This window comes from Oratosquilla oratoria, chromosome 44 (assembly GCF_046742065.1).
Source record: "Oratosquilla oratoria isolate Oo_2021 chromosome 44, ASM4674206v1, whole genome shotgun sequence".
Classification (NCBI taxonomy): domain Eukaryota; kingdom Metazoa; phylum Arthropoda; class Malacostraca; order Stomatopoda; family Squillidae; genus Oratosquilla; species Oratosquilla oratoria.
The window spans coordinates 31523017-31533016 of record NC_134820.1 but is presented as its reverse complement, the minus strand read 5'-3'; positions in this window follow the sequence as shown (position 1 = coordinate 31533016).

The window sequence follows — 10000 nt, the reverse complement described above, 5'->3', positions numbered from 1 at the left end:
AGTCCCATTAGGCCCTTTTATCGGGGAGCCATTCTTTACTGATTTTATTATGTCTTTTACCACATGGCTTTGTTCAGTTGTAAGGGAATCATTTGGTTAGAGGAAGCTTCTGTAGGTTGTTTGGAGACACAGGCTTTGTAAGCCTCCTGTAGAATGGCTTCTGTGAGTATTAGTCTGTGAGGTAGGACAGTTGCTGAAACGCTGATTTTTATTACAGTGTAGTGATGTTTTTTTTTTTTTTTTTTTTTTTAGATAGATTCTTCTGGGTTATGGGTCGACAAAATGTAAGAATCGTTTCCATAGCAACGGTTCTCTAGCTCCTCCATAGACCTCTCCAGGATGAGGCGTTAGACTGTTGTTCGTGGTTAGACAACTTTATGGATGGGTATGACAGATGGTAATAGACATGGTACTACCTAGTGTAGGCCTTATGGTCTCTTGCAGCCTCCTTCATTCTTCTGTTCTTATGTTCTAGGTGTGCTTCAATGTCACCACATTCTATCAGGAGGAAGAGAGCCCTACCCCGACCGAATGCCAGCCCCTTGGGGTCGCACCTCCTAATGGCGGCTGGGGGGACGAGTCTCTCTGACGTCTATTTCCAAGAACCACCATCAACAGGTAATTATCATTGGCTCGAGTGTGTGTGTGTGTGTGTGAATGTGTGTGTGTGTGCGCGCGTGTGTGTAGTATATGTACAATTGCTTGTTTTATACATATATATATATATATGTATATATATATATATATACTGTATATATATTATATATATATACATATATATATATATTTGCATAAGAAATGAAGAAAACAAACATGTTTCCAGCCTTGACAAAAGTCCCTATTCTTTGCTATGTAATTAAAGGTTAGCAATTTGTGTACACATTAAACACAGTATAAAGATATGCATCAAACAGAAACATGATAATTAAGCATAAAATATGATTATAAAGTAAAACGAAAAAATGAATAAATAGAATCCAGTTTCCCCTGTCGGTGGGTCTTACATGCAGGGGAAGAAGGGGATGGTGACGTCATGTCGTTCGACACTATGGGTACAATTTGTCTTCTTGAACTTATCAAACCATTCACGGCTAGTGTTGCCGTCCCTTTCTCCAATCAGAATCGTTGTTACAAGTGTAATATTGTTTACTTAAGCAATCTCGAATCACTGCATACTCCCTTAGGTTACATTAGCAAAGGCAAAACATGCACGTCATCCAGGGTCCCGACCATTTTTATTATTCTTTGACTAATCATGTCACCCTGATTTTTTATAGATACATTATGACAATGTGTATATCATATTCTACAACTACTCTTCGGGAAAAGAAAAAAAAAATCACAAAAATATACTCTTTCAGGCTGTCGTTACATGATTTAGATCCGTTACCTTGTGTCCAATGGCTTTGTATTTGTGTTTACCGTTAGAATGGAACATTTTCGGCTGCAATTACACCTTTTTTCCTCTCTTCTTTTCTCTCCTTCGTGGTTGTTTTGGTTAAACTTTTTTTTTGTCCCTTTTGACTTCCAGTGTATTCTTGTCCTTTTGTATGCATTTGTATATTGAATCATTTATCTCTCTTTGCTCATTATTTGGCTTTCTGTACTCCGCCATTTACCATCAATTGACCCGCTCGTTTTATTATTATTTCGTTTTCTTTTTTACTCATTTACCTCAATATTTACTCACTTCCTAACCTTTCTATATTCTGGTACTCGTTTACCTATTCACTCGTTTTTGTCCATGTCCGTTTACGTACGTGTTTATTTGTTAATTTATTGACTTGTTTATTTTAGGCCTGTACTCGAATTCTCACGTTGCGTCGAGGTAATGGAATCCCTCCCGAAGGTAGATGGGGCCAATAACCGCGGACAAATCTCTGCCGGATGAGTTTTCGGGCCCTTCTGGTGGCAGTGCGGATTTCTGGTGTCTATGCTGGTGCGCATGGCGATGGTGATACTGGTTATACTGGTGGAAGAAGTGGTGTGATAGTGGTATAACAGTGTAGTGATGTGCGTTAGTGTGACAGTCATAGTGATGATGAAGGTGACAGAAGTTGTGGAATATTTATGTAACAGTGAATGTATGGTGATAGTGGTGATAATGGTGGTGTAATAGTGGTACAACAGTGATTGTAGTGATGTGAGTTAATATGGCAGTCGGAATGATAAAGGTGACAGAAGTTATGGAATATTTGTGTAACAGTGAATGTAATGACGTTTGTTAGTTTGATGGTGACAATGGTGGTAGAAATGGTGGAATAGTGGTGCAACAGTGATTGAAATCATGCTTGTTAGTGTAGTGTTAATAATGGTTGTGGTAGTGGTGATAGTAGTGTTGTTAGTGGTGATAGTGGTGTTGTTAGTGGTGATAGTGATTATGTTAGTGGTGATGTGGTGATAGTGGTTGTGTTAGTGGTGTTGTTAGTGGTGATAGTGGTGGTGTTAGTGGTGATAGTGGTTGTGTTAGTGATGATAGTGGTAGTGTTAGTGGTGATAGTGGTGGTGTTAGTGTTAGTGATGATAGTGTTGTGGTGATAGTGGTGGCGTTAGTGGTGATAGTGGTGGTGTTAGTGGTGATAGTGGTGGTGTTAGTGGTGATAGTGGTGGTGTTAGTGGTGATAATGGTGGTGTTAGTGGTGATAGTGGTGGTGTTAGTGATGATAGTGTTGGTGTTAGTGGTGATAGTGGTGTTGTGGTGATAGTGGTGGTGTTAGTGGTAATAGTGATGAGAGACGCAGGACGGTATTGGCAATATTTCACTGTTTCAGGACGTTATTAGCAATATTCCATTGTTTTGAGATGTTATTGACAATATTTCGTAGCTTCAGGATGTTGTTGACAATATCACATTGTTTTAAGACCTTGACAATATTTCGTTGCCTCAGTGCGTCAAAGACAATATTAAAAAAAATCAAGAAGTTATTGACAATATTTCGCTTCTTCAGTGCGTTATTGGCAATATTTAAAAATTTCAAGACGTTCTTGATAATATCTAGTTTATCAAATTACTGGAAATATTTCGTTGCTGCAGGGCGTTATTGGCAATATTCTATTATTCCAAGACGTTATTAGAAATATTTCGTTGTTTCAGGACCTCATAATATTTCACTGCTTCAGGCCCTTATTGACAATATTCCACTTTTTCAAGACTTTATTGACAATATGTCGTTACTTCAGGAAGTTATTGACAATGTGCTTTTGTTGCAGAACGGTACTGATAACATATCTGTTTTAGGGCGTTATTGACAATAGTCTAGTGCTTCAGAACGTCATTACGTTATTGACAAAATTCCGTTGCTTCAAAACAATGACAATTCTTTGCTTTGGGGCGCTGTTGGCAATATTCTACTGCTTCAGGGCGTTATTAGATTATTGACAATATTCCATTGCTTCAAGACGTTATTAACAATGCTTCATTGCTTCAGAACAATGACAATACTTTGCTTTGGGGCTCTATTGACAATATTCTACTGCTTCAAGACGTTATTACATTATTGACAATACTCCATTGCCTCAAGACGTTATTGACAATACTTCGTTGCTTCAGAACAATGACAATACTTTGCTTTGGGGCTCTATTGACAATATTCTACTGCTTCAGGGCGTTATTAGATTATTGACAATATTCCATTGCTTCAAGACGTTATTGACAATGCTTCGTTGCTTCAGAACAATGGCAATACTTTGCTTTGGGGCTCTATTAACAATATTCTACCACTTCAGGGCGTTATTACATTATTGACAATATTCCATTGCCCCAAGACGTTATTGACAATGCTTCGTTGCTTCAGAACAATGACAATACTTTGCTTTGGGGCTCTATTAACAATATTCTACCACTTCAGGGCGTTATTACATTATTGACAATATTCCATTGCCCCAAGACGTTATTGACAATGCTTCGTTGCTACACATGCTTGTGTTAAGCGCAGTGATAAAACCCGTCCTCTCCTGGAGATCGTGTTAACGAGTGTGCGGAGGTGAAACAGCACTTCCTGGACATCGCCGTGGCCCCTGAGATCATTGTTGGGTCGGAACCAGCTGTTTTTATTGCGGTAATTCAGCTGGTTATTGTAGTAGGCTGGACAGAGCTGGGAGGTGGTTATTGGGGCGATGCACCAGCTGGGAGGCGGTTATCGAAGCGCACCAGCTGGCGAGGTGGGTCATCTTCTTTAAGACTCTCTGGATGCTTTGGTCTCAAGTATCTTCCCAGACGGCTTCATTCGGTCCAAGAACAGGAGACCACAAAATGAAGAGGGAAGGGATGTCTTCGTTTATTGGGACCCTCCCAGTCTCCCTCCCCCTCCTTTAGTCTAAGATCTCTTTTTACACTTCCACTTCGGTCTTGTCCATCCTTAATCCGAATAAAATCATCCAGCTTCCGCCAGAAGAGTCTATGTGAAGCTTACGACCTTTTTTGAAGGTGTTAAAGGATATGGAATATGTGAACATTGTGACGAATGTGGATAGGAGGTAAAGGGAACACGGGCTGAGGGGAATACTTTTATTCCTGACTAATTTCGCCTGAAGAAGCCACTCGGGCGAAACTAGTCAGGAATAAAAGTATTTCCCTCAGCCTGTGTTCCCTTTACCTCCTATCCAGGATAGGAAATGTTGAAATACAGGAGGTCTTCATAGGCTTTGCCTACATAAGCCTAACTTGGGCTGGAGAACGTGGTTGGTAGGCTAGAGCATGTGATGGTCGAATAGAGTCTCATAAAGTTCTTCCCTCACTCGTTACATGGGCATCAATGTACACCTCTGAACACTACAGTAACTTGCGTCTTACGCGAAGTTGAAAGGGGTAGAAGCTTACTTACGTCGTACATTTACGATACGCGCCTACGAGGTCGAGAACGACTCAACATTGTAAATTTACGACCCCCCAAAGATGTACGACTTCTGCAACTCGTAGTAAGGCCTCTGGCGCTGTAGTACTTACAAGTGAAAGCACCTTTAGTTCAGCAGTTTCAGTTCCAGTTCAGACTGAGTATAGATGAAAATAGCTGGATCATAGTGCAATGCAACCATCAACCTCACGAAATAACTGAAAACATGGTGATTTGTGTTCGGTAACCAAATATATAGTTACAATTAATGTAAGGAGTGTTTCTAGACATAACACTTAATTGGCTCACTGAATGAGTGGTTAAACCTGGTTTAGCGTTAACCTACACTCCTTTCCCATCTTAATTGGGCAGTAAACCCAAAACGAATTAGTCCAGCAGCCGATTTTCTAATTAGGGTCCGTAGGATTCCCTCGTATAATAATAGTAATAGACTGTAGACTACACAACAGTTCAAGCCTGAGATGGTGGCGATCTTTAGAGATTTGGCTCTGACTAGCGCCAGACGAGTTGATTCAGCAGATGTTGGGGGTAAAGTTCAGGCAAGAAATGTCTCTCTTTTTTTTTTTTTTTTCTTTTTTTTTTTTTTTAAGTCTTTGGCGTTGACCAGGAAATATATTTCATGTGAATCACTTGTTCATGTTTGTATTGTTTCCTGTTGTTTGTGTCTATTTATTGATTTGTTATTACTATTATTGTTACTTTTATTATTATCATTATTATCATTATTATTATCATTATTATTATTATTATTATTATCATTATTATTATTATCATTATCATTATAATTACTATTATCATTATTATTATTATCATCATTATTATTTTTGTTATAATTATTATTATTATCAATATTCTTTTTGTTGGTGCATGTGTGTGTGTGTGTGTGTGTGTGTGTGTGTGTCTTATGAGTACTTGTGATTTTTAAGTTATACTAAATTACTAATACAAATAATTATCTTTAGCTTCTTTACAAAATTAAACTTGTAAACAAACTAAGAATACCCTTAAACTAAACCAACATATGAAATAGAAGATAACGCAGCAAGATTATCCAAAAGGATAGAAGCGATGGTAAACAATAACGACGACGACAACAACAACAGCAACTACAACAACCACCCGTGGGGAAACACGGTTCAGAACGTCCTCGAGATATGGCTGAGCTCTCTCGTATGTTGATCTCGATCATCAGTCTTATGCTAAAACGGAGCTCGACGATACTAAAGACATTACTTCTTGTGTGTGTGTGTGTGTGTGCGTGTGTATGTGTGCGTGTGTGTATTTATTTACCTAGTGTTATACGGGAAGGGGAGATATGCTCCTAGTGACCCGTCTTTGTATCTCGCAACATATTGTGTGTGTGTGTGTGTGTGTGTGTGTGTGTGTGTGTGTGCTCGCGCGCATGCGTGGGAAGTTTTCGGTAAGGTCGATAATAATTTTATTCTGGTTAACGTCAGTCGATGTTCAGCGAAAAGTTTCCAAATCTCATTTTCTTCGCCTTTTAGGATTTCACTCTTGCTGTCGTCAGGTGATTTTATTCTGTAAATAGAAAAGTCCAATCCTCGTTCAGTGAAGGACTCGTTATTCGATCAAATGGAATCCTAAGAAGTCCTCCGTGACATGTGTTATTATCTAGTGACTCAGTAAACAACAACAACAATATCAACAACAACAAAAATAACAACAACAATAAACAACAACAATATCAACAACAACAACAACAACAAAACAGCAACAATAACAACAATAATAAAAAAATAACAATAATAACAATAATAACAAGAACAAAAACAAGAACAACAAAACAAAAAACAACAATAAAACAGTAATAACAATAACAATAACAACAACAACAATGACAATAATAACAACAACAACAATATCAATAACAACAACAACAGCATCAACAAGAACAACGACAATAAAAACAGCATCAACAAGAACAAGAACAACAACAACAACAACAACATCAACACCAACATCCACCAACCTTCTGATTTGGAGACACCACAACACCGACCAGAAACGGAAAGACCGGCCCTCGCGTACCCAATGGGTGATCTTCCCCAGTCTCGTTATCTGCCGAAGTGTTTTGTTAAGACAAAGACCCGGAGCGTAGGAGGACGGGCCGGGCCGGGCCCTTGCACTGTAGCTGGCAAGGGCTCAGCCACATTTGCATGTTTTCTCAGGGGTGAGGCAACAGACAGGATATAAGTTTTGTGTGCACATTCTGCCTTAATTGGGTCGTTCTTCTTGGGGCTGACTACCTCGCCTCCTGGACGAAGCAGACTCGAGATTCTACTGTACATCCCTCTACGACCCTCTCTCTTTCTCCCCCTCCCTCCCTCTCTTTTCTTCCTCCCTCCCTTTTCTTACTTCCTTCCTCCCTTTCGTTCCTTCCTTCTTCCCTTTTCTTCCTTTCTCCCTCCCTTTCCTTCCTTTCTCCCTCCCTTTCCTTCCTTCCTTCCTCCTTCCCCCCTTCCCTTTTCTTCCTTCCTCCCTCTCCTCTTTCCCCTCCCTCTCTTTTCTTCCTCACTCCCTTTCCTTCCTTCCTCCCTCCCTTTCCTCCCATCCTCCCTCCCTTTCCTTCCTTCCTCCCTCCCTTTCCTTCCTTCCTCCCTCCCTCTTTCTCTCCCTCCCTCCCTCTCTTTTCTTCCTCCCTCTCTTTCCTTCCTTCCTCCCTCCCTATTCATTCTTCCTTCCTCCCTTCTTTCCCCTACTTCATCCCTTCCTCTTTTCCTCTCTCCCTTCCTCCCTCCCTCTCTTTTCTTCCTCCCTTTCTTTTCTTCCTCTCTCCCTTTCCTTACTTTCTTCCTCCCTATTCTTCCTTTCTTTCTTCCTCCTTCCCCCTTTCCTTTTCTTCCTTCCTCCCTCTCTTCTTTCCCCTCCTTCTCTCCCTCCCTTCCTCCCTCCCTCCCCCCTCCCTTTCTTTCTTCCCTCCCTTTCCTTCCTTCCTCCCTCCCTCTCTTCCTCTTTCCCTCCCTCCCTCCCTTTCTTTCCTCCCTCCCTTTCCTTCCTTCCTCCCTCCCTCTCTTCTTTCCTTCCTCCCTCCCTCCCTCCCTCCCTCCCTCCCTCCTTCCTCCCTCCCTCTCTTCCTCTTTCCCTCCCTCCCTCCCTTTCTTTCCTCCCTCCCTTTCCTTCCTTCCTCCCTCTCTCCCTTCCTCTTTCCCTCCCTCCCTTCCTTCCTCTTTCCCTCCCTCCCTACCTCCCTTTCCTTCCTCCCCCCCTCCCTTTCCTTCCTTCCTTCCTCCCTCTCTCCCTTCCTCTTTCCCTCCCTCCCTACCTCCCTTTCCTTCCTCCCCCCCTCCCTTCTTTCCCCTCCTTCGTAACCTTCATCTTTCCCTCCCTTCCTCTCCCTCCCTCCCTCCCTTTTTCCCATCGTCCCTTCCTCCCTTCCTCCCCTCCTCCCTTCCTCCCCTTCTCCCTCCTCTCCTCCTCTCCTCCTCTCCTCATTTTCTCCTCTTTCTCTCCTCACCTCCCCTCCTCTTCTCCTCTCCTCTCCTCTCCTCCTCCCCTCCTCTCTTCCTCTCCTCCTCTCCTCTCCTCCCTTCATCCCCTCCTCCCTTCATCCCCTCCTCCCTTCATCCCCTCCTCCCTTCATTCCCTCCTCCCTTCCTCTCTTCCCCCCTTCCTTTCTTCCCTTCTTCCTTCCTCCCCTCTTCCCTTCCTCCCTCCGCTCCTCATCTCCTCCTGTCCTGCCTTCCTTCCTCCCTTGTTCCCTTCCTCTTTTCCCCCTTTCCTCCCTTCCTCTCTTCCCCCCTTCCCCCTTTCCCCCCCTTCCTCCCTTTCTCCCTTCCTCCCTCCCTCCCTCTCCTCCCTTCCCCTTTCCTCCCTTCCTCCTTTCCTCCCTTCCTCCCTTCCTCCATTCCTCCCTTCCTCCCTCTTCCCTTCCTCCCTACCTCCCTTCTTCCCTTCCCCTCTTCCCCCTTCCTCCCTTTCTCCCTTCCTCCTCCTTTCCTCCCTTCTTCCCTTCTTCCCTTCCTCCCTTCCTTCCCCCTTTCCTCCCTTCCCCCTTTCCTCCCTGCCTCCCCACTTACCTTCCTCCTTTCCTCCCTTCCTCCCTTCCTCCCTGCCTCCCTTCCTCTCTTCCCCCCTTCCTCCCTTCCTTCCTCCCTTCCCCCTTTCCCCCTTCCCCCTTTCCTCCCTTCCTCCTTTCCTCCCTTCCTCCCTTACTCCCTTCCTCCCTTACTCCCTTCCTCCCTCCCTTCCTCCCTCCCTCCCTCCCTCCCTCCCTCCCTCCTTTCCTCCCTTCCTCCCTTCCTCCCTCCCTATCTCCTTCCTCCCCCTTGTCCTCCTTCGCCCTATCTCCCTGGCACGTCCTCCTCTCTTATCGCTACTCTGTTCCTCCTCTTGGCATCCATTCTTCTTCAAACCACTTGAGCGAAATGGTCTCTCCTTCTGTTTAATATTGATACAAGGCCGATCTATACTTTAGCTTGAGGGTAGCCCCCTGGGACTTGGTTATTATTCTCATATATCGTCGTTTTATGTCAGAAATTAAGAAAAAAAAAAAAATTACGTTTTTTTTTTTTTTCTTTCTTAAGGGGCTTCCATGAAAGGACGCCGTTATTTGCTATTATAAACAATTATTTTAAGTGAACCGGCCACTTTGCATAAATCATCTTGGGACTGCAGGTAAGATGTTATTGTATTATAGATAAGGAATGAATGCAAATGGATACGAATTTGCATTTCCTCTTTGATGCTCCGCTAGTGAGGGAACCGTTCTTCATCGTTTCTGCTCTAGCTGTCGTCAAATTATTTTATTCAACTGAGGGACACATTCATGAACGTGACCCGCGGCCCCTAAGAATCCGGCGACGACCACGAAGTCAATCCATAGTTCATTCCGGGAGTGTGAGATAATTCTTCATCGTTTCTGGTCTACCTGTCGTCAGATGATTTTATTCAACTGAGGGACACATTCATGAACGTGATCCGCGGCCCCTAAGGATCCGGCAGCGACCACCAGGTTGATTCGTAGTTCACTCGTTTTTATTGATAATAACCAGCGCTTCTGTCTTTGAAGACAATGACTTATCGAGGAGTTGAAGTCACTGAGATGGTATAGGAGAAATGTAAAGATAGGGGAAAGGAGAGATAGACGTTAAAGGCGATTAGAATTTTTTTTTTTTTTTTTTTTTTTT